The sequence below is a fragment of the Nycticebus coucang genome, chromosome 6, assembly GCF_027406575.1.
Source record: "Nycticebus coucang isolate mNycCou1 chromosome 6, mNycCou1.pri, whole genome shotgun sequence".
NCBI classification, from domain to species: Eukaryota; Metazoa; Chordata; class Mammalia; order Primates; family Lorisidae; genus Nycticebus; species Nycticebus coucang.
The window spans coordinates 66,223,564-66,248,931 of record NC_069785.1 but is presented as its reverse complement, the minus strand read 5'-3'; the positions used below and the strand labels follow the sequence as shown (position 1 = coordinate 66,248,931).

The 25,368-nt window shown below is 39.4% G+C and overlaps 1 protein-coding gene across 1 annotated transcript in view; it reads left to right on the top strand.

Moving 5' to 3' along the window:
- Positions 1-750: 750 nt before the first annotated feature.
- The window catches only part of HERC1 (HECT and RLD domain containing E3 ubiquitin protein ligase family member 1), a 231,092-nt gene continuing 206,474 nt past the window's right edge, over positions 751-25,368 (top strand). The window contains exon 1 of the mRNA XM_053596078.1: positions 751-883. The gene's annotated coding sequence lies outside the window, so the exon portion shown is untranslated. The remainder of the gene's footprint in view (positions 884-25,368) is intronic.

The window sequence follows — 25,368 nt, the reverse complement described above, 5'->3', positions numbered from 1 at the left end:
ATGACCGCCTGAACCTATATTAATCAGGCCAGTCGGTGTCCTTCCCCTTACAGGGCTTCACTGTAGACTTCAGGGGTCACGATCAAGAAGGTAAGTCACCCAAAAGACAATTTACTTCAGCATTCCCCATCAGAAAACAGAGTCGCAGGGCTCCGTGTTCTGGCAGTCCTGCAGCGCATAAGAACACAGATAACAAGGTGGAAGTTAGGTCAACTGAGACGCTTCCCTGGGATTGAACTTGACCGGCCAAAGGGCTACGGCCGGCTGTGATGGCAGATAAAGAGCGCAGCGTACTAGGCGCGCGTCGGAGATAAAGGGGTGTGGCCCCCAATCCGGCCGCAGCCAGCTTTTCCACTTGTCCCTTAGTCCGGCAGCACTGGGACAAGGGGCGGTGGGGTCTTCCCCGCCGACCACGAGGAAAACGGGGCACACCAGCTGACCCTCGCCCCCACTCCTCACCGCCCTTTGCGAAACGCTCCCAACTGTGCCTCATCGAGGGAGTCTGGACTCCGCCAGGCTAAAAGGTGAGGGACGCGTGGCAGCAAGGTGTCCCCGGAACCTAGACTGGTTACCCCAAATACCAAGTCTCCTTCCCCTATTCCTTCAGTGGACAACCTCACTCCGCCCCACCCACGTCTCTCAGCCCTCCCGCCGAGCCTCCAGCGCCGACCCTGGGGGGGCGGGGCGAACGCTCCAGACTGCGCGAGAGTTTCACCCAAATCCCGCGAGACTCGCCTGCCGCTGCGGCCGCCGCCTCTTACGTCTTTCCCTTTGACAAGTCGCTGCCGCTGCAGCAAAAATAAAGGACGCTGCCGCCACTGCCGAGCCCGGCTCAGATCGCTGAAACCGCACCCCATCCCCGCCAACTCCAAAGCCGCGCACGGTAACGCCTCCTCTTCTGTTCTCCTGGCTATGGGTGCGTGTGCTCGGCCAGCGGCGCAAGGCCGGCCGGGGCCGTTCCGGGGCTGCCGCCGAGCAGGGCTGGTGGGGTCCCGGGTGGGCAGCAGGCGGAGGCCTGAGGTAGCCCTCCCGGCGCGGCGCGGGTCCCCGGGCTCCAGAGGCCTCCCACCACCCGGGCGTCTGCAACCGCTTTAGAGGCCGAGCGGCCAGCCAGAGTGGGCTAAGGGACCCGCCCCTCTAGCAGCTTGCTGTACCTGTCCCTCAGCCTCCGGTGGTCGTGCCTCTGACCTTCTCCCTCGCCCCTCTGTCCGCTGACGAGCGCCCCTCCCCCGATCGGCGCTTGGGCTGAGAGGCCGCGGCTGGACTCTCTCTCAGAATCCGGAGAGAGCCGCGACCCCAGTGCCCCTAGGTAGAGGGCTGGAGGTTGGGACTACGTGTCTTTCTCCTGTCCTCTATCTTTGGGTGGGGACAGCTCATCTTCTGGTAAACCTTTCTCTGAATCCACCGCCTGAAAAAATAACAAATTATAAAGGCTTTGCTACCAGGAGGGTAGACGAGGCGCATTGTGTAGTCTCCAGAGTGAGATGAGGGTGATGATGATGACAGGAGCTGTCCCAGGGAGTATGGTGAAATCTTTCTGTAATGGGTGGCAGGTTCCTGGGAGACACGAGGAGGACTGGAACTGGTACCTCCTTTCCCAGGAGGTTATGTAAAAGACATGCTATCTGTTGTAGAGGGTTGAAACAGGAAACATAGCCTTAGTTTTAAAAAAATGTCTCTAGTATGTAGGAAATACGGATAATCAAATAATAGGAACAACAGATGAATAAACTTATGTTTGTAATTCCAATTCCAGAGATAGCATTTGATGGTTAACATTTTGGTATATTTCCAAACACACACACATATATATATATTTTTTCAAGTGGTGCTTGGGTCATACTCACATGGGACTTCTCCATTCTATATATGTTCCAAAAATGATTTGTTTTCCTTGAATCATTTCTTTGCCCTGCTTGATTGAAACTAGTTACTTGTTCATTATCACTGGCTGTACTCTGTCATCCCTGTCTCTTTCATGAGCCCTCTTCGAAAATGACTGTTACCTAAATGGATTTAAAAGTCAAACGTTCTCTCATATTAACTAGAAAAAAAAGTCAAACGTTACAAAATTAACTATTTGGATCTAATACATATATATTATACAGTTTTGCTTGTGGTGGTTGGTCAAAAAAGGGGCAGTGTTTGTGGAAAGCAAAGAAGCTGTGGTTATTTAGACTGATAAACCCATTTACCTCAAGATTTTATAAAATTGATTTCTATTAGTTATTTTTAGACCAAATTTTTTGTGACATTTCATAGTCCTTCTTGTGATTAGTGTGGGATGGGTATGTGCCTTTGATATGTATGTTTCCATATATATTGAGTGTCTTAGGTGCCTGTGTTATGCATATAGTTACTTAAATGCATATATGTATTCTGCACCTGTACACATCTATATATTTTGGATATGATTTAAGAATGTATTCCTATATTATTTGACAAAAAGATAGCATCAAGTAGGGCAAGAAACAGTCATAGTATTTCCCTCAAATCACGTGACATGATTTGTATGGCAGTGTGAAATATCTAGATTTGGAAATCTAGTGGCTTTTAAAAATAGGATAGATTGTCATCTTTCTGGTGTTGTTGTCATTTGAGTGGATTAAATGGCCTATTAAGGCTTCGTGTAATTCTAAACTTTTATGAATTTTGCTTTCCCTAATGTTCTTATCGCTTTGCCTCTTAAATTTCCAATCATGCCTTTTGCATGTGACACTTCCTTCATTTGCTGGTCTTGTATTCCATTCCCAATGCAGGCATGCTGATGGTACATGAAGGAGAAGGCAAATATAAATGCGTTACTTAGTTTGATTATTATTATTTTTTTTTTGTTTTTTGGCCGGGGCTAGGTTTAAACCTGCCACCTGCGGCATATGGGACTGGCGCCCTACTCCTTGAGCCACAGGCACCACCCACTTAGTTTGATTATTAATATAAACATCTCCTGAAATTGCCATTTGATTTAAAGGAATTTCTGAGAATGTGTTGTTGATTGAACTGGATTTGTTAAAAGATGCAAAGAATAAATGGTAATACAATTCTAATGTCCTAAACATTTTTCTCAAATAAGTAGGACTAATACTCCTTAATATTCGAAATAGGGAAGAAAATAGACTGATACACTGAATAGCTAATCTTTTAAAATTCATATTTGGATCTTAACATGATGATAATGATGACATTATGGTTTAGGGTATGGGGAGAAGTTTGTGTTAGGGTAAAAGCAAACTTGTGAACAAAACTGTAATTATATGGTTGGACAACTACAGAAGAACAAATAACGTACTTACTATATAGTCTATTGAAGATGCTGTTTTTTGTAAATAAAACTTGGGCTTAAGGACACATGAAATGTGTTGTTATAGGTACATACTGTAGATTATCATGATATTGAAAACAAAAAAATTGGCCAAGTCATTTAAAAAGAAGTTTTCAAAGTCAGTAAAGTCATGTCTGTCATCATTTTTTTTAACTCAAGGAAGTATAGTAAAGGAACATAAAATAGGTAATTTACTTACTAGATGTTAGATATGGTTTTTATGATTTTAGTTTCTTCCGCTGTCACTGATTGGGAATGTTAAATTCCAGATGAAATTTCTGACCAAGGAAATATGACAGTGGCATCGATAGATGAACCATTGCTGGATTTTATTTATTTATTTTTTTTGAGACAGGGTCTCACAGTCCAGGCTAGAATGCAGTGCATCTTCCCAGCTCACTATAACCTCAAATTACTGGGCTCAAGCAATCTTCCTGCCTTAGCCTCCTGAGTAGCTGAGACCATAGACACAGGCCACTATGCCTGGCTGTTTTTTATATTTTTCTGTAGAGATGGGGGTTTTCCTTGCTGTGGTGCCCAGGATGATCTTGAACTGCTGGCCTCAAGCAATCCTCCTACATTTGGCCTCCCAAAGTGCTAAGATTCCAGATGTGAGCCATGGGGCATAGCCCTTATTTATTTGATTATGTTTAATGGTTATTTTTAGAGAATGTTAGACTTACAGAAAAGTTGTAGAGGTAGAACAAAGTTCTTGTATTGTCACTAACAATCCACTAATATCAGCCATTTACATAACAGTAGTATAAGTAACAAACCAGCAAATTAAGTACTACTAAGTAAACTATAGATTTTATTTGAATTTCATTGTTTCCCTTTAATGCCTTCTTCTTTGTTGCAGGATCTAATTGAGGATCCCACATTACATTAGTTGTTACGTTTTCCTAGTCTCCGCCAATCTCTGACAGTTCCTCATTTTTTTATTGTTTTTTTCAACTTTGACACTTTTGATGAGTACTGGTTAGTTATTCTCTCAGAATTTCTCTCATTTTTTGTTTGTTTGATGTTTTTCTTATGATCAGATTGAGGTTATATATATTTTGCAAGAAAACTGCCCAAGTGATGTATCCTTCTCAATATATGGAATTAGGGAGTACATGGTTTTGTTGGTGGTGGTATTTTAGCCTTGATGACTTTGTTAAAGTTGTTTCTGTTGTTTCTTCACTGTAAAGGTACCATTCTTCCTTTTGTAATTGATACATATCCTACGGAGATACTTTGAGACTGTGCAGCTATACTGTTTCTCCTTAAACTTTCTCCCATTTATTTTAACATCCATTGGTGGATCTTACCTGTAAAAGGTATTACTGTAGTGTTTGGCTAATGGTGTTTTTCTGTTTTCCTCACTCTGTCCATCTACATTTATTAGTTGGAATTCTTCTTTAAGGGAGATAAGTCTCTTCCATTTACTTATTCAATTATTTATATTAGTGTGTTCTTGTGACTATTTTATTCACAAGTTATAATCCAGTACTACATGTATCATTAATTATTTGTTGCTTTAATTGTTGCAGCTGTGGCCATTGGGAGTTCTTTCTGGTTGGCCTTCACTCTTTTTCAAGCACTTGTCTGTATATATACTGGGGTCATAGTTGTTCCATGCTTATATATTTTTCTGCCCCAGTCCTGGAATCAACTACTTCTCCAAGGAGCTCTGATTTCTTTTATTGGAGAATAGTATTTAATATCAAGATCTATTTACCTGGTATGTGTATTGGGTATTATTGCTCTTAGGCCTTCAGATGACAACCAGAAAATATATGTATGTATACTAATCCATGTATACATGTGTGTACACACACTTATATTTCTATATATATAAAAACCCTTGAGTTCCTATTGGTAATTTCTATTCCAATCCGACATCACAAGGTTCATTCTAACCTTTCCTCTTTCCTTATTTGTGACTTTGTTCTACCTGGTTCTCATTATCTAGTATACTTATTCATTTCTAGAGTACAAATGGTTATAGCTAATTCATATCCTTATAAAAAACATATTTACTAATTAGAGTTTTTGTACGTAATTCTTTTTGTCTTTTTGGTATCTAGTTATTGTTTTCTAAAGTTTTTTAGGTTAGTTATTTTCTTCCTCCCCTCTCTTTAGTGTGGTTATGTTATTCATCTGTAAGGCAGTTAGATTCATTTAGTGCTGTTTGTATTCCATTTTGGATCCTTCTTCCATCCCGGTTGATTTTAATGATTATTATTATTTTTTTTTTGCAGTTTTGGCTGGGGCTGGGTTTGAACCTGCCACCTCAGGCATATGGGGCTGGTGCCCTACTCTGTTGACCCACAGGTGCCGCCAGATTTTAATGATTTTTTTTTTGTATATGAAACATTGTAGTAATTAAACACTACTACTTTAAAAAAGTGTAGTCAGAGAATTTGTCACTCTTTCCTTATTCCTACTACCTCATTTCTATTCCCCCACTTTTGTTTCTACCTCTTCCCCATGACTTTTAGGTAACCAGTCTTTCTAATTTCTAGTTTATTTCCCTTTATTTCTTTTACAGAATGAATGTGTGTGTGTGTTTTCTTAAATTTCTTTCTTTCTTTCTTTTTTTTTTGCATACACATTTTTTTTTTTCTTTTGAGACAGAGTCTCAAGCTGTCGCCCTGGGTAGAGTGCCATGGCGTCACAGCTCACACCAACCTCAGACTCTTGGGCTTAAGCGATTCTCTTCCCTCAGCTTCCCAAGTAGCTGGGACTACAGGCACCTGCCACAACGCCTGGCTATTTTTTCTTTTTGGTTGTAGTTGTCATTGTTGTTTGGTAGGCCGGGGTTGGGTTTGATTCAGACAGCTCTGGTGTCTGTGGCTGGCGCCCTAGCTGCTGAGCCACAGGCGCCGAGCCTGCGTACAACTTTTTATTGACATACAATTCACATATCATAAAATTTATCCTTTTAAATGTACAATTCAGTGGTTTTAGTATATGTGTATTTAAAAGGTTGTGCAGCTGTCACCAATGTCTAATTATAGAACATTTTTATCATCCTAAAAAGAAACCTGTGTCCATTAGCCTTCCCATGTTTTCTTCCCAGTCTGTGTTCTGTCTGTATGCATTTGCCTATTCTGGACATTTTGTATATATGGAATCATAATACCTGGCATTTTGTGCCTGTTTTTTTTCACTTAATATAATTTTGTCAAGGTTTATCAATGTTGTAGCTTGTATCAATTCCTTTTTATGGCTGAATGATACTCCATTGTATGAATGTAATACATTTTGTTCATCTATCAGTTGATGGACATTTGCTTTTCTACTTTTTGGCTATTCTGAATAATGATGCTGTGAACATGGACATGCAGTTTTTGTGTGGACATGTTTTCTTTTCTTTTCTTTCTTTCTTTTTTTTTTTTTTGAGACAGAGTTGCCCTTAGTAGAGTGCAGTGGCGTCACAGCTCACAGCAACCTCCCAACTCTTGGGGTTAAGCAATTCTCTTGCCTCGGCCTTCCATGTAGCTGGGACTACAGGTGCCCGCCACAATGCCCAACTGTTTTTTTTTTTGTTGTTGTTGTTGTTGCAGTGTTATAGACACATCTACGTAACTACTAACATCTGTTAAAAAAGAATGAAGACTATTTGAAAAGAATATCTCTTCAAAAGAATAATGTTGTAGATGTGCATTATTGAGTTAAAAGTGTATGTGTGGTTTTGTTAGGTTTTCCAAAATTTTCCTTCACAAGTGTTGTACCGATTTACATTTCTACCAGTAATGTATGAGGGCATCTATTTTTCCTTCAGCTTCACAACAGAATGTGTTGTCATGGTTTTTGGTTTTGATTTTGCCAGAGATAAGTCATTTAAAAATTGTTCAGTAGTCTTTCCAGTGACCTCTTGTGGAAGGACACTTAATATTGGTGGTTCGTGGATTCTTACAACTTGAAAATGAAATACACTGTTCACCAATATTGATTGCACTGATAATGTAGATATTTACGTGCGGGTAAAATCTCTTAGAATGCAATTTCTGGCCTGGTGATTGTTTATTTGAAATGTTTTCTGTCTAATGGAGGTGGTGCATTTCAGAGTAAACCTGTGTTCTAAAATACTTGTGGAATTTAACAAAGGATAACGGGCTGGGCATAGTGCTCACACCTGTAATCCTAGCACTCTGGGAGGCCAAGGTGGGTGGATTGCTTGAGTTCAGCAATTTCCGAGGTCAGCCTGAGCAAGAGTTCTTACTAAAAATAGAAAAATTAAGCCTGCTGTTACAGTGGGTGCATTTGTAAGGAGAATATTTCTTCTCCTAGAATATGTATACTATAGTAGTTACTGCTTCACATTGAACGCTAGTTATAATATATTGATCAGTATACACCGTGCATGATCAAAATGGTGTCAATTTTGACCAGTGTTGGTTGTATGTGGAACCTGTCATAGTTCCATAAAGAAGAAGGGTGATTTTTTTTTTTTTTTTTGTAGAGACAGAGTTTCACTTTATGGCCCTTGGTAGAGTGCCATGGCATCATACAGCTCACAGCAACCTCCAACTCCTGGGCTTAAGCGATTCTCCTGCCTCAGCCTCCCGAGTAGCTGGGACTACAGGTGCCCGCCACAACGCCCAGCTATTTTTTTTTTTTTTTTTGGTTGCAGTTCAGCCAGGGCGGGTTTGAACCCGCCACCCTCGGTATATGGGGCCGGCGTCACAGGTGCCACCCGAAGGGTGATCTTCATGAGGATGAAACTGAGAATTCAAAATTTCTGGATTAGGATAATCTATCAGATTTTAGTAGTGCCAAGAAACAACATGAAAAAAAATCCCCATCTTATAGGGTAACAAGTTCTATAGTTATGAGTAAGGCTGGTAATTTAGGTTCTTTCCCAGAAAGAGCATTGCTTCAGGTGTTTGGAGCAAATTAATAAAAAAAAACAAAACCCAAAGATTCTTACACTTGAGGAGCTTATGTTGGTGTTCCCAGGAAAATAGATTCTGAGTTTTGATTGTGAATGGAACCAGTAGAGATCTTGTGTAGTCTTAAAACTAAATCACTTTTGGTGCTGTAAAAACCTCAAATTAATACTTGATTTTACTGGTTACCAAGAGAAGCCCATGGAAAGTCATGATGGTAGCTTATGGTGTTCACCAGTCTTCTCTATCTCATTTTATTTATTTTTTAATTTCAGGTTTACTTATTTATTGTATAAATTTAAGGTGTACAACATGATGTTTAGATATATGTACACATAGTGAAATGATTCCTATAGGTAAGCAATACCCATCTTCTCACATAGTTACCTTTTCTTTGTGGTAAGAACACCTAAAATCTGCTTCTTTAGAATATTTCCCTTATATTTTATCATTAATTATAGTCCTCATTCTCTACTTTAGATCTCTAGGTTTATTAATCCTATATAACTGTGGTTTTTGTTTTTGAGACAGAATCCTACTCTTTTGCCCAGGCTAGAGTGCCATGGCATCAGCCCAGTTCATAGCAACTTCAAACTCCTGGGTTCAAGTGGTCCTCCTGCCTCACCCTCCCCATTAGCTGGGACTACAGGCGCCCACCACAATGCCTGGCTGTTTTTCTATTTTTTTTAGTAGATATATGGTCTCACTCTTGCTCAGGTTGGTCTTAAACTCCTGAGCTCAAAGAGATCCTTCTGTCTTGACCTCTTAGAGGGGTAGAATTAACAGGAATGAGCCACTGGGCAGGGCCTATAACTGCAGTTTTGTCCCGTGGGCCTTCATCTTCTCTCACCCTCTAACTACTGTTCTGTTCTCTATATCTATGTATTTGACTTTTTTTTTTTTTTTTTAACATTCCTCATGTAAGAGAGAGCATAATGCAGTATTTTTTTTTTTTTCTGTGTCTGGCTTATTTCTCTTAATATCCTCTAGGTTTATCCATGTTGTAAATGGCAGAATCTCCTTTTTAAAAGCTATATAATATTCCACTGTGCGTGTATCACAATATTTTAATCTAGTCATCTATTGATAGACCTTTAGGTTGTTTCCATATCTTGGCTAGAGTGAATGGTGCTGCATTGAAGATAGGTGTGCAGATATATATCTGATGTATTGATTTCATTTCCTTTGGGTATATACCTGGAAGAGAGATTGCTGGATCATATAGTTAGTTTCTAATTTTTATGTTTTTTCCATAATGGCTGTTCCAGTTTACATTGCCGCCAACAGTGTATAAGCATTTCCTTTTCTCCACACCCTCACCAATGATTTTTCTCTCATCTTTTTATTTATTTATATATTTTTGCACAGTACTATCAGGATTGTAAATTATCTCTTGTCTTTTTTTTGTAGAGACAGAGTCTCACTTTATGGCCCTCGGTAGAGTGCCGTGGCCTTACACAGCTCACAGCAACCTCCAACTCCTGGGCTTAAGCGATTCTCTTGCCTCAGCCTCCCGAGTAGCTGGGACTGCAGGCGCCCGCCACAACGCCTGGCTATTTTTTGGTTGCAGTTTGGCTGGGGCGGGTTTGAACCCGTCACCCTCGGTATATGGGGCCGGCGCCTTACCGACTGAGCCCAGGCGCTGCCCTATCTCTTGTCTTTTTGATAACAACCATCCTAACAGGTGTGAGGTGATAGCTCACTGAGGTTTGGTTTTGATTGTATTTCCCTAGTGACTAGTGATATTGAGCATCTTTTCATGTTCCTGCTGGTCATTTTTATGTCTTCCGTAGGGAAATGACTATTCAGTCCTTTGCTCATTTTAAAATCAGGTTATTTAATTTTATGTTTTGTTTGTTTATTTATTTTTGAGACAGAGTCTTACTCTTTTGCCTTGGGTAGAGTGCTTGGTGTCAGCATAGCTCACTGCAACCTCAAACTCCTGGGCTCAAGTGATCCTCTTGCTTCAGCTTCCACAGTAGCTGGGACTACAGGCATGTGCCACCATGCCTGGCTGATTTTTCTTGTTTTCTTTTTCTTTATTTTTTTGAAGAGATGCGGGAGGTGTCTCACTGTTTTGCTCAGGCTGGTCTCAAATGTCTGGCCTCAAGAGGTCTTCCTGCCTAGCCTATCAACAGACTTGAGCCACCACACCTGGCCCCATTTGCATTTATCTAGTTCTGTGGCTTTAAATACTGTCCATATGCTGATTGACTCTCACCTTTATGTCTTTAGCCCAGACCCCTTCCCCAAGATCCAATGTCATTGTTTCTATATTTATTCCAGATCTCATTTGGCTGGCTAATAGGCATCTCAAAGGAAATTTGTACAACATAGGAAGGTGTGATTGCTCTTCTCCTTTTAGTGAATCTGCTTTTAGTGAACAGCAGTACCATTCAGCTAGTCACTCAAGTCAAAATCCTATGTGTCATGTGTGGTTCTTTTTTTTTTTTTAAATGCCCTATAACTTAGACCATTAGCAAACCCTCTTGGCTTATCTTCTGAATACATTTCTAATTTGATCACATTTCATCATCTCTACCTAATTACCCTGGTTTAAACCACCATCATCTCTTGCTTGGATTAATACAATAATCTCACATCTGGTTGCCCTGTTTTGTCATTTGACCTCATACAAGCTATTTTCTACTTCATAGCTGCGACGATCTTTTTAAATGCCAGTCACTGTATGGGTTAACACTTTAAATGACTTCCTTTACAATTAAAATAACAGCCAAATTCTTAGCCATGGCCTACAAAGGTCCTACGTGATATAGTCCTTTGCCTACCTCTCTCTCTGTTCATTCCACTTCTGCCACACTAAGCTTCTATTATATATTTTTTTACTGTGCCGGGTATATTTCCAGACCTTAATACTTATCCTTGTTTGGAGTGCTTGTCCCTCAGGTTTGTTTGCGCTGCTGGCTCCCTGACATTATTCAGGCTTCTGTTTAAGGGAGGTCCTCAGTGATCACGGTACAGAAAATAATAACACCTGCCCCCCACTCCATGTCAGGCGGCATTCTTTATTTTTGTGGTACTTATGCTTCCTGGAATTTAACTGCTTATTTGTCTGCCTGTTTATTATTTGTCTTCCTTACTGGAGTGTAAACTCCATGAAAGGAGGAACCTTGTATGTCTTGTTCCTTCCAGTGCCTAGAAAAGTTCCTGGCACTTAGTAATCAGGGGTGCAGCTCCAGGAAGTTGTTTATGTAGTAAACTTGTCTCTAAATTAGATTAAGTGATTCTGCCTTTTTCTAAGAGTTTAAGCTAAAGGAGAACTATTAAATCAGTTAAATAATACTGAATATTTTACATTGGCTACTTGTTAGGACTTAGAATTTATTTATTAGGCCAGATATGGTTGCTTATGCCTGTAATCCTAGCATTCTAGGAGGCTGAGGCTTAGGAGTTTGAGACCAGCTTGAGCAAGAGCCAGAGCAAGATCCCATCTCTATTGAAAATAGAAAAACAACTGGGTGTCATAGTGGGTGCCTGTAGTCTCAGCTGCTTGGGAGGTTGACCCAGGAATTTGAGGTTGCTGTGAGCAAGGCTGATATCATGGCACTCTAAACTGGGCAACAGAGTGAGACTCTGTCTCAAAATTAATAAATAAACAAAATGTCATTTAGTTTAAAACTATAATTCTAATTAGCAGCACTGTTGTAATATCTTTTAAACCAATATTTTAATTATAACCTATCTATTAGTTAGGCTACAGTAATATTGAGGTGGTTTTTATTATATAGTAGATAGAATAGAGATAGAGGTAGGGTGCTTTACTTTGAAAGAAAGTTAAAGTAGTTTCTGAAAAGGAAGATGTAATAATGTGTAGCAGTAGTGAAATGCTGAGAAAAGTTTAGTATGTCTTGGTTTTCCCATGTTCATTTTGAAAATAATTGAATGGCATTGTTTAAATTGGTCTGAGATATTAAAGACTTTTCAAAACTCTTAAAGGTATGCTATAAAAAGGAATAAAGTCAGATGCAAATTCACAGAATCACTTAGCCTTAAAGTAATTGATAAAATGAAACTTTGTTTTATACAAATTAAGGAATATCTGAATATTTTTTGTTCTTAAATTTGTATTTAAGATGTCTTTTAGTTCTCTCAATGTTATTTTCTTCTTTTATGGTGCTTTCTTGTGCTGTCTCCTTAACACCACTCCCTCCCTCTTCATCTGCCATCTGTTGGTTTGGCTTCTTATTTCAGAGTAGGCAGGCAGGAAAGGGTTTTTGTACACAAGATAATACTAGTCCTGTTTGGGAGCTTAGTGAGCTGTAGTGTTTTTGCAGTAAATCTGCTGACAAATTCCAGAAGTATCAAAGGCCCATGAGACAAGAAAGATAGATGACTTCGCAATATTGTCTGCAAGTTTTTTCTGTGACTGTTGCTTTATTTAATAAATAAAAATTTAAAAATAAATCATACTTAAACTATATTTTTTTTGCAGAAAGCTATAAATTAGTTAGATGCTGTTAACAGACATGTAAGAGTAATTACATAGGAGAGTTTAGCATGTTGATGGCTTGTGAAATTCATGTCAAACAAATCCTTATAGTACTCTATAAATCTAATTTGATCTTAGTAAATTAACATTTACTTAGTCTGAAAGTGGGTTAATCTATTATGGGAATATGTAGAGATTATTTGTAGTCCTAAACAGGTGATTCAATTCCCAGTAGTTTTTCAAATCTTTTTTTTTTCAGACAGAGCCTCACTTTGTCTCCCTGAGTAGAGTGGTGTGGCATTATAGCTCACAGTAACCTCAAACTCCTGGGCTCAAGTGATCCTCTTGCCTCAGCCTCCCTGAGTAGCTGGGATTACAGGTGCCCTCCACAATGCCCAGCTATTTTTTTTTTTTTTTTGGAGATGGGGGTCTCACTCTTGAACAGACTGGTCTCGAACTTGTGAGGTCAGGCTGTCCACCTGCCTCAGCCTCCCAAATTGCTAGGATTATAGGCGTGAACCACGGTGCCAGACCTTTTAACTTTTTTTTTTTTGTGCAGTTTTTGGCCGGGGCTGGGTTTGAACCCGCCACCTCTGGCATATGGGGCCAGTGCCCTACCCTTTGAGCCACAGGCACTGCCCCCCTTTTAACTTTTTTAAAATAAAATATTAAAAAATATATTAATTAAAAAATAGTGAGAATAGTACATGTTCCTCGCATTGAGCTTCAAGAATTATCATTTCCTAGGCGGTCTTGTTTCATCTTTATTTCTATCTACCATCCCTCATCCCTAATCCCTGAATTGTTTTAAATCAGATCCTAGACATGTAATTTGTACATTTCAGAAATCAGTATTGATTTCTAAAAGATGGTCTCTCTCTCTCTTTCTCTGTTTATAATGTAACCATTATATCATTATCATACTAAAAACACTTTATGGCAAGTTCTTAATATTATCAAATATGTAATCAGGTTTCATATTTCTCTAATTTATATATCGATACAGATTTATAGTTTATTTGATTGAAGAGGCATTCAAATAAAGTCCATACTTCACAATTGTTTGGCCTATTTTTAAATCACTTTTAATCTTTAGACTCTCTCTTTTATTTTCTTCCTTACAATTTTTTTGTTAAAAGATACCAAGTTGTTTCCCCTGAGAAGCTTCCATAATCTCATTTTGCTGATTGCATCTCTGTAATGTCATTTAACATGTTCTTCTATCTCCTATATTTCCTGTAAATGATAGATTTTTTTTTTTTCCTTTGGTAAGAGTATTTAGAAGGAGTGGTTTATGTTTCCATCAGGAGGCACAGAGGTCTTATTATCTTTCCTTGTGATATTAGCAGCTAATGATGATAATTGCTTCGATTTTTAAATTTATCAGGGATTGCAAATAGTGAAATTCTATTATTTCTTCTTCATGTGTTAGACGACATTTAAAAAATATTTCTTCAACATTTTAAGTTTTATGTTTAGTGCACTATATTTATGCCAGCAGTGGTACTGAGATGATTTGGCAATGTTCTGTGGGGGAATTCCTTTAAGGCTATGGTCTCCAACCTCCTGTAGACTGTACAGGTCCTAGGCTGCACAGCAGGAGGTGTGAGTGGGTGGTGAAACTTCATCTGTATTTGCAGCTGTTTCCCATTGCTCCCAGCCCTGCCTGAGCGCTGCCTCCTGTCAGATCATTGGGGGCATTAGCTTCTCATAGGAGTGTAACCCTATGTAACCCAGAGAGATCTGGCTCAGGGCTCCCACTCATTATGCATTATGGTGAGTTGTATACTTATTTCATAATATACTACAATGTAATAATAATAGAAATAAAGTGCACAATAAGTGTAATGCACTTGAATTATACTGAAACCATACCCCCATTCGTGATATAATTGTCTTTCATGAAAGCAGTATCTGGTGCCAAGAAGTTTCGAGACTGCTGCTTTAAGGGAAGAATGCATGTCTTTATTATTGAAAATTGAGAGATAATTTGGGAATATTGAATAAGTAGACTTATCAAAGGACATTTGGCCAATAAATAGGCCGAAATCCCATCAATGGCTGTGATGGTATGACAGTATGGAGCTGCTCATTGGTAGTTTTCCTTTTTAAGAAGTCAATGAATATTAATTCAGAAACTTCAAAAGTAATTTGTGGAGGGCAGCAGTTATTAGTTTTTTGAGCCAGATTTCTCAGCATGAACTTGGGAACAGACTCTGTGTGTGAATCAGATGAATAATAATATTACGTTTGCATACACTGCATATTTTGTATTAAAGATTGTGAAAGGACTAAAGCAGCAACAATTTAGTGTGGCTCCTTGTAGCCTCTAGTGCGTGTTAACATGTGAAAGATTTAAAGAAATCTGTTTAACATTAATGCAACATTTTCCAAATATCTGTGATCACGAATCTTTTTTTAGCCCCGTATGATATTTTCAGGAACTAGTAGTGATCTGAGGAATAAATTTTGGGAAATTTTGGATTAGTGGATTTGAACATAGATTAAAAAAAATCTATCATAATGACAATGAGTGCTATGACTTCACTACGGTGATGTGGAAAAAAATTTTTTTTGAGACAGAGTCTCAGTCGCCCTGGGGTTGAGTGCTGTGGTGTTACATATAGCTCACAGCAACCTTAACCTCTTGGGCTCAAGCACCTACCCCAAAGCCCAGCTATTTCTAGAGACAGGGTCTCGCTTTTGGTCAGGCTGGTCTTGAACTTCTGAGCTCAAGCAATCTGTCTGCCTTAGCCTCCCAGAGTGCTAGAATTACAGACAGGAGCCACTGTGCCCAGCTGAAAAACTTTTGATAGGTAAAAATAAGACCCGAAGAAAGCAAATGTTGCTTTGTTGTTTTATCTTAGCCGATAGTGTTATATTTTCAAAGAAGCAGCCTTAGAAAAGGACTTTAATCACTATATGTATTACATTTACTGTGTCCAGCTGCTGTACACAGTACACTATATCCACAGCAGTAGATATACTGTTGTTATCCCTGTTTTACAGATGAGGAAACTGAGGCACAGAGAGATTTTTTTTTTTTTTTTTTTAAGTAAATTGCTCAAGGTTACATCGTACAGGTGGCGACAAAGTAAAACCAGCATCTGAGCCTACACAGCCTGGCTCAGGAATCCATGCACATAGTTACTACTCTACACTGCAAGATATGGAAGGTAGAGAACATGAAATATAAATTATATTAAGAAGGGATTTAGGGTGGCGCCTGTGGCTCAGTGAGTAGGGCGCCGGCCCCATATGCCGAGGGTGATGGGTTCAAACCCGGCCCTGGCCAAACTGCAACAAAAAAATAGCCGGGCGTTGTGGCGGGTACCTGTAGTCCCAGCTGCTCGGGACTGAGCTGAGGCAACAGAATCACGTAAGCCCAAGAGTTAGAGGTTGCTGTGAGCCGTGTGACGCCACGGCACTCTACCCGAGGGCTCTGTCTCTACAAAAAAAAAAAAAAGAAGGGATTTAAAGTCTGTTTGGAGGGAACAGACACATTTTCTTTAACTTTCAGGCAATCAGAGCCATAAGAGAAGATGTGGAGAGTTGGCTGTGTCCTAGTGAAGATAGAAAACATGAAGACCCAGAAACCATTGTCTGTAAAAAAGGTATACCTCCAGAGGAGGTAGATTAGATGCAGGTTGAAGGCTGAGTTAAGGGGACACTGTTAATACCAGAATTTCAGATGTATAAATGAATTGGAGCTCATTTATTAGGACACCTTCATGAACACGGTTATTCATTGAGTAATAGTAATAATAGTCCTAGCTCACATTAATATAATACATTGCATTAAAGTATTTTCATGTGGATTCTCATTTGATCCTCTTAACAACTTTGGAAGATAGATGGGGAGCTTTTATATTTTCCACACAAAGCTGGTTCTTGAATTTAATTTTCTATATCTTAAATGCTAATGTTCTTTTTTCTTTTTTCTTTTTTTGAGACAAAGTCTCACTCTGTTGCCCTATATAGAGTGCAATGGTGTAATCATAGCTCTCTGCAGCCTCAAACTCCTGGGCTCAAGTGATCCTTCTGCCTCAGATTCCCGAGTAGCTGGGACTACGGGTACTTGCCACCATGCCCAGCCGACTTATTTCTACTTTTGGTAGACTTGAGATCTCACTCTTACTCAGACTGGTCTCAAGCTCCTTACTTCAAACAATCCTGTCTCCTCCTCCCAGAGTTCTAGGATTATAGGTGTGAACCACCATGACTAGCCTTAAAAGCTAATATTCTTTATACAACATTGCATTGCCGCAGTTCTTGATGAATAACATGTATTAAAGAAGAGTAGTTGATGCTTTTGAGATGAATGAGTATTTGGATCAGAAAGAAAAGTTACATTTTAACAAATAGAAATAATTCCTCCTAAGTATAGAAAGTAATACAGTAGAACCACCTCCTTAAGTTAACTAGACATGTGCCACGTGTATATATCAGTACTGTAGTACTAGTTCCTTATTTTGACCACCTCTGTATGTTGACCAGTTTTTTATAGTTCCTTGGATGATCAACTTCCAGAGGTTCTACTGTATAACCTCCTGGTTAAAAAAATGATTTTTTGATAGTATAGGGCAGTGGTTCTCAACCTTCTTAATGGTCGCAACCCACAGGTTGAGAACCACTGGTATAGGGAGATATCAGGAAAAAAAGTGAAATCTATTTGTAATCCCACCACAGGAGTAACTGTTATTAAAATTTTTTTTCTAGATCTCTTTATATATGGAGAGTTTTTTTTTCTAAAATTTTTTTTTTTTTAATCTACGTGTGTTTATTTGGTTTCCACTTTTTGCCTTCACAAAATTAAAAAGGCTTAAAATTTAATAACAATAACAATGTTTAAGGGCTAAAAACAAAAACCTTGTAAAGAATGAACGAAGATAAATACATTCAGAAAAGAAATCAGACGATTGCTGCAATGAAATATTGAGCAATAATAATAATAATAATGCAAAAAAGGTAACATTCACATTGTCAAATAAGAGTATGTCTATTATAGAATGTTTTGACTCTGAGGTTCAGTATGGAGTCATCAATTAACTTCTTCTTTTTTCCCCAAAATCTCAAAAAATAGACAACTAATATTTATAAATAAAAATAAAAGATAATTTCAAAAAACAGATCATGCCCAATCTTATAGACAATAGATAAAGAAGAAATACTTCAAATTCATTCTACCTCATCTGGATATACCTGATATTAAAAACGGAAAAAAATATTATTATAAACAAACATATTTCACTTATAAATGAGGATGCAATATTCTAAACAACATATTAACAAGTTGAATTAAAAATTAATGTGTAAGTAATGTACTTTGGTCAAAATTAAATCCATAATTGTGAGAATTAGTCACTCTTTTTTTTTCTTTTCCTTTCCCTCACCCCCTCTCTCCTTCTCTGTCTGCTCTCCTGCCCCACCATGTCATTAATTGTCCTCATATCAAAGTCGAATACACAGGATTCATACTTGTCCATTCCTGTGATGCTTCACTAAGAATAATGTGTTCCACCTTCATCCAGGTTAATACAATTGCTGCAAAATCTCCATTTTTTTTTAATGGCTGAATGGTATTCCATGGTATACATATACCACAGCTTGCCAATCCATTACTGGGTTGGAGGGCATTTAGGCTGTTTCCACATTTTAGCGATTGTAAATTGAGCTATGATAAACAGTCTAGTACAAGTGTCTTTATAATAAAAGGTTTTTTTTCCTTCTGAATAGATGCCCAGTAATGGGATTGCAGGATCAAACAGGAGGTCTAGGTTGAGTTCTTTGAGGTTTCTCCATACTTCCTTCCAAAAAGGTTGTATTAGTTTGCAGTCCTACCAGCAGTGTAAAAGTGTTCCCTTCTCTCCACATCCATGGCAGCATCTGCAGTTTTGAGATTTTGTGATATCGGCCATTCTTGCTGGGGTTAGATGATATCTCATGGGTGGTTTTAATTTGCATTTCTCTGATAATTAGGGATGATGAGCATTTTTCATGTGTTTGCTAGCCATTTGTCTTGTCTTCTTTAGAGAAGGTTCTGTTCATCTCTCCCCATTGATGTATGGGATTGTTGGTTTTTTTCTTGTGGATTAATTTAAGTTCTGTATAGATCCTAATTATTAAGCTTTTATCTGATTCAAAATATGCAAATATCCTTTCCCATTGGGTAGGTTGTCTATTTGCTTTGCTTGTTGTCTCCTTGGCTGTACAGAAGCTTTTCAGTTTAATTAAATCCCATTTGTTTATTATTGCTGTTGTTGCTATTGCCATGGCAGTCTTCTTCATAAAGTCTTTCCCCAGGCCAATATCCTCCAGTGTTTTTCCTATTCTTTCTTTGAGGATTTTTTTTTTTTTTGTAGAGATAGAGTCTCACTTTACCACCTTTGGTAGAGTGCCATGATGTTACAGGACTCACAGCAACCTCTAGCTCTTGGGCTTCCATGATTCTCCTGCCTCAGGTGCCCACCACAGTGCCCAGCTATTTTTTGTTTGCAGTTCAGCCGGGGCTGGGTTTGAACCCACCACCCTCGGTATATGGGGCCGGCGCCCTACTCACTGAGCCACAGGCGCCACCCTCTTTGAGGATTTTTATCATTTCATGCCTTAAATTTAAGTCCTTTATCCATCTTGAATCAATTTTTGTGAGTGGAGAAAGGTGCTGGTCCAGTTCCAGTTTTTCACGTGTGGATATCCAGTTCTTCCAGCACCATTTATTGATTAGGGAGTCTTTCCCCCAGTGGATGGTCTTGTTTGGTTTATCGAAGATTAGGTGGTTGTAAGTTGTTGGCTTCATTTCCTGGTTTTCTATTCAATTCCAAAAATCTATGTCTCTATTTTTGTGCCAGTACCATGCTGTCTTGACCACTATGGCCTTGTAGTACAGCCTAAGATCTGATATGGTGATACCCCTGGCTTTGTTTTTATTACTGAGAACTACCTTAGCTATACGGATTTTTTTCTGGTTCCATACAAAATGCAGAATCATTTTTTGCAAGTCTTGAAAATAGGATGTTGGTATTTTAATAGGGATGACATTGAATCGGTAGATTGCTCTGGGAAGTATAGACGTTTTAACAATGTTGATTATTCTCAGCCATGAGCATGGTATGTTCTTCCATTTGTTAAAGTCCTCTGCTATTTCCTTTATAATTTTCTTTATAGAGGTTCTTCACCTCTTTTGTTAGGTATATTCTTAAGTATTTCATTTTCTTTGGGGCTATGGTGAAGGGAGTTGTGTCCTTAATTAACCTCTGATCTTGGCTGTTGTTGGCTTATACAAAGGCAACTGACTTGTGGACATTGATTTTATATCCTGAGACATTACTGTATTTTTTGATGACTTCCAAGAGTCTTGTGGTTGAGTCTTTAGGGTTCTCTAAGTATAAGATCATGTCGTCAGCAAAGAGGGAGAGTTTGACCTCCTCTGTTCCCATTTGGATGCCCTTTATTTTCTTGTCTTGTCTAATTATATTGGCTAGAACTTCCAGTACTGTGTTGAATAGTAATGGTGACAGAGGACAACCTTGTCTAGTTCCAGTTCTAAGAGTCTAAATCTCCCAACAAAAAAATGCCCTGGTGTGGATGACTTCACACCAGAATTCTATCAAACCTTCAAAGAAGAGCTTATTCCTATACTGCAGAAATTATTCCACAAAATTGAGGAGGAAGGAATTTTCCCCAACACGTTCTATGAAGCAAACATCATCCTGATACCAAAACCAGGAAAAGACCCAACTAAAAAGGAGAATTTTTCTAAAATTCTTAAACCTGAAATACTATATTCTTTTTTTTTTTACAGTTTTTTGCTGGGGCCAGGTTTGACCCTGCCACCTCTGATATATGGGGCCGGCACCCTACTCCTTGAGCCACAGGTGCCGCCCAATACTGTATTCTTAAAAGAAGACATGGGTAGACATTTGATCTTTTGCCTGTACCCCAGTAAAAACTGCAGGGACAATAAGCATTAAGTGGTAACATCCTGGGTAAAATGGGATGTATAGTTCCCTCCTTTTTCCCTCCTGTGCTAATAGATGACTTGTTAGTAAATAAAAAACATGTGTGGGGATATGTTAATTTAAGGAGACAGTGAGTAGTACCACATGTAAAGCTTCATTTTATTGTTTTTCTGTAGACTTTGGGATTTATTGATTAAATCCCACTCTTGCTCAGGTTGGTCTCAAACTCCTGAGCTCAGCGATCCTGAAGCCTCAGCCTCCCAGATTGCTAAAATTACAGACGTGAGCCACCACACCTGGCCTGTTTCCCCTTTTCCTCCCCTCTCCCACGCTAAAAAAGGCTGCAGTGAACAGAATTTATCTTAGTTTAATATTGTTTCTTGATTAAAACTGCAAAGTGAAAATGTTGATTGAACCTACCTTCTATTGAGCATACCTTCTATTTTTTTCTGAGAGAGTCTCACTTTGGTAGCGTGCTAGGGCATCACAGCTTACAGCAACTGTAGGCTTAAGCGACTCTCTTGCCTCAGCCTCTCAAATAGCTGGGACTACAGGTGCCCATCATAGTGTCTGGCTATTTTTTTTTTGTTGTTGTTGTTGTTGTTGGTGCAGTTGTCGTCGTTTGGCAGACCTGGGCCGGGTTTGAACCTGCCATCCTCAGTGTATGTGGCTGGCACCCTAACCACTGAGCTATGGGCACTGAGCCTGAGCATAACTTCTAAATATCATTAAAATTTATCTCCTCACAAGCCCAATTTGCTCTTGTTATTTTATTTTAGGCCCTCATTTCTCAATTCAGACTTTGCAGTGGCCCAGGATTGGTCTTTTGTGTCCTGGCCATTTTGTTACTGTCTTCATTCCTTCCCTTAGTATCATCCATAGCTCCTGCTCAGTAACTTTGTAATGGAGCATTATGATATTGTGTTGTATTAGCTTATATATCTTCATCCACTTGTGAGGTCTGACTCCTTTAGGAATACTGTTTTGTTGTAGACTTCTCTAGGGTGGATAACTTTTGTATATTCTTATTAAGTTCCTAGTAGTAATAAGTCAGAATACCTTTGTTAAAGTTAACATATAATTACAGATTTTTTAAAAAAATGCACAAATAGGGACTGACTTTAATGTGCTAGGGGCTCATCCCTTATTTATTTATTTTTTAATGAAAAGGTTAAAAGGTAACTTTGAATCTGGTTAGTACTCAATACCATTTTGTTCCCCCTGTTATTTCTTTTGTTAGTATTTCCTCTTTCAGATAATGTTTTGAATTTTATTTTTCCCCATATCACTTTCACTTATTGATACCTCAGGGTACCTACTTCCTACATTTTTGCTGTTTCTCTACTTTTTATTTCTGAGAGCCTCATAAAAATGAGTTCTTGAAGTGTAAATTGGATCTGTCATTGGGAGTTCAGTGAGGATAAATTTACTAAAAATATTATGAATGTCATGATGTAGTTTATCCTCCAGAGATGCTAGCAGATTGATGGTTCTAAAGAAGTGGGAGAATATTTTATTTTCTTCTTTACAAACAATATGATAAGGACCCTTGGCTTCTTCAACTCCTCTAAAAAATCTGCTTTTGCAAAAATCTGGTGTCTTATTCATGGCCACGAGTCAGCTGCAAATTAAGGTATCCTGCATGTGCTGACATTTCTTTTTGCATTTCTGGATTAATTGCATCTATTAGAATAACAGGTTGCTAAACTTGACAAATGGATAACTTGCTTTACTCCTTTTCCCAAAGATTCTTTCATTAAAAAGTTGCTTGAACCTAGGAGCTTGAGGTTGCTGTGAACTAGGCTGACTCCATGGCACTCTAGCCTGGGCAGGAAAGTGAGGCTTTGTCTCAAAAAAAAAAAAAAAAGAAGAAAAAGAAAAAGTGCATTGATATTCTTAAAAAGCCCAAGTCTAATAGCAGCTGTTATTTGCAATCGTTACATTGAAAACAGAATCATTAAATACATAGTGAATTTGGTTATATCTGCTTATCATAAACTTTTTTTTTTTTTTTGTAGAGACAGAGTCTCACTTTATCGCCCTTGGTAGAGTATCATGGCATCACAGCTCACAGCAACCTCTAGCTCCTGGGCTTAGGTGATTCTCTTGCCTCAGCTTCCCCAGTAGCTGGGACTACAGGTGCCTGCCACAACGCCCGGCTATTTTTTGTTGCAGTTTGGCTGCGGCCGGGTTTGAACCTGCCACCCTTGGTATATGGGGCCAGCGCCCTACTCACTGAGCCACAGGTGCTGCCCATCATAAACTTTTTGTACTAGAACATTAGAGTTCCAGACATTTCAAAATAAGAAAGATATTTGAGGGTTAGGGTTATTAGAACAGATTAAATTGGGTGGAAATAGGTAGAATATTAACTGAATATTCTTCTTAATAACTGAAGAAAGTTTAGGATTTGTTAGGTGGAGAAGAATGGGTTGGGCATTCCAGAGGGCAGTGGCATGAGTAAGGGTATAGAGGTAGGAGTTAACACATTCAGCGGAGTGGTGGTAGGGATTGGGTAGGGCATGTCTGCCTGCTTAGGGCAGAGAGAGCTGAGGAACTCCATGTGGTAGTATTTGACAGGTGGAGGGGACAGTTGATTGTGAACCTTAATAAGTATAAGGAATTTTAAGACTGGGGAGCTATATCAATCAGAGTCCTGGCAGGAAATAAACAGACTAGTTGTAGAGGTTTGGGTAGGGTTGAGAAAAGCAACAGAGGATTGTGAAGTTCTCAAGGCCTAATACTATTGGGAAGCCATTAGAATACTTTCAAGCCTGAGGAGGCAAAAGGAAGGAACACTGAAGACTGATGAGAACTGGAGCAATGGAAACTCAGCTAGTAAGTAGTAGGACATGTGGCTCGAGGGCTCAGTGAGGTGGGGAGGGTGCCATAGAAATAAAGATCCCAATTTCCTTTTTTTTGGAGATAGAGTCTTACTCTATAGCTTAGGATAAAGTACAATGTGTCATGAGAGCTCACTGCAATCTCAAACTTCTGGATTCATAAGTTCTTCCTGACTCAGCTTCCCAAGTAGGTGGAACAGCAGGTGTGTGCTACCTCAACCAGCTAATTTTATTCTATTATTTTATTTTATTTATTATTATTTTTTTGAGACAGTGTCTCACTTAATAACCCTTGGTAGAGTGCTGTGGTGTCACAGCTCACAGCAACCTCCAAATCTTTGGGCTTAGGCGATTCTCTTGCCTCAGCCCCCTGAGTAGCTGGGATTACAGGCGCCCACCATGACCCCCGGCTATTTTTTTGTTGCAGTTTGGCCAGGGCTGGGTTTGAACCCACCACCTTCGGTATATGGGGCTGGCACCCTACCCACTGAACCACAGGTGCTGCCCCTTCAACCAGCTAAGTTTTTATATTTTATATAGAGACAGGTCTTGCCATGTTGCTTAGACTGGTCTTGAAACTTTTTTTTTTTTTTTTTGAGACAGTCTCACTATATCACCCTGGGTAGAATGCTGTGGTGTCACAGCTCATAGCAACCTCAAACTCCTGGGCTCAAGCAATTCTCCTGCCTCAGCCTCCTAAGCAGCTGGGACTACAGGTACCTGCCACAGTGCTGGGCTATTTTTGTTGTTGTTGTAACTGTTGTCATTGTTGTTTAGCTGGCCCAGGCTGGGTTCGAACCTGCCAGCCTGGGTGTTATGTGGCCGGTGCCCTACCCACTGAGCCATGGGCACCGCCTGGTCTCAAAACTCTTGACCTCAAGCAGTCCTCCTGATTTGGCCTCCCACTATGCTAGGATTACAAGTGTGAGCTACCACGTCTGGCCTTTTTTTTTTTGAGACTGGGGCTTGAGTGCAGTGGCATCATCTTAGCTCACTGCAACTTCAGACTCCTGTCTTAGCCACCCAAGTAGCTAGGTGCATGCTCCCACACTGGGTAATTTAACAATATGTAGTTTTTGTAGAGATGAAGTCTTGCTGTGTTGCGTAGGCTGGTCTGGAACTCCTGGCCTCAAGAGACCCCTCCCCCCACCTTGGCTTTCCAGGGTGCTAGGATTATAGGCAGCTAGCTCCCAAGTTCCTTTTCTTATTCTCCCATCTCCTCTTACTGATGCTTCTTAATGGCCTATTGCAACTGGAAGTAAGAAGAGATCTTGGGCAGTGTAATCTTAGAGCTAAGCCTCAAAGGGCGCAAAGCAGGGCATGAAAGGGTAGAAAATAGATTTGATGTGGGGAGGTTGGGGGCAAATGGACAAAGCCTAGCCCAGGACCTATTTTAAATTATTGTAAAATTTGTAACACAGGAAAATGTTATAATGGAAATGTTCTTTTTTCAATTTTATTTATTTTTATTATTAAATCATAGCTGTGAACATTAATGCGATCATGGGGCACCATACACTGGTTTTATAGACCGTTTGACACATTTTCATCACACTGGTTAACATAGCCTTCCTGACATTTTCTTAGTTATTGTGTTAAGACATTTATATTCTACATTTACTAAGTTTCACATGTACCCTTGTAAGATGCAATGCAGGTATAATCCCACCAATCACCCTCCCTCTGCCCATCCTTCCCCCTCCCATGAAAATGTTCTTGTAGAAAGATTTGATTTAGTAGATTTTGAGTTTTCCTTTTTTTTTTTTTGAGACAGTCTCACTATGCTGTCCTTGGTAGAGTGCCGTAGCATCACAGGTCACAGCAACCTCAAACTCTTGGGCTTAAGTGATTCTCTTGCCTCAGCCTCCCCAGTAGCTGGGACTACAGGCGCCCATCACAAGGCCTGGCTATTTTTTTG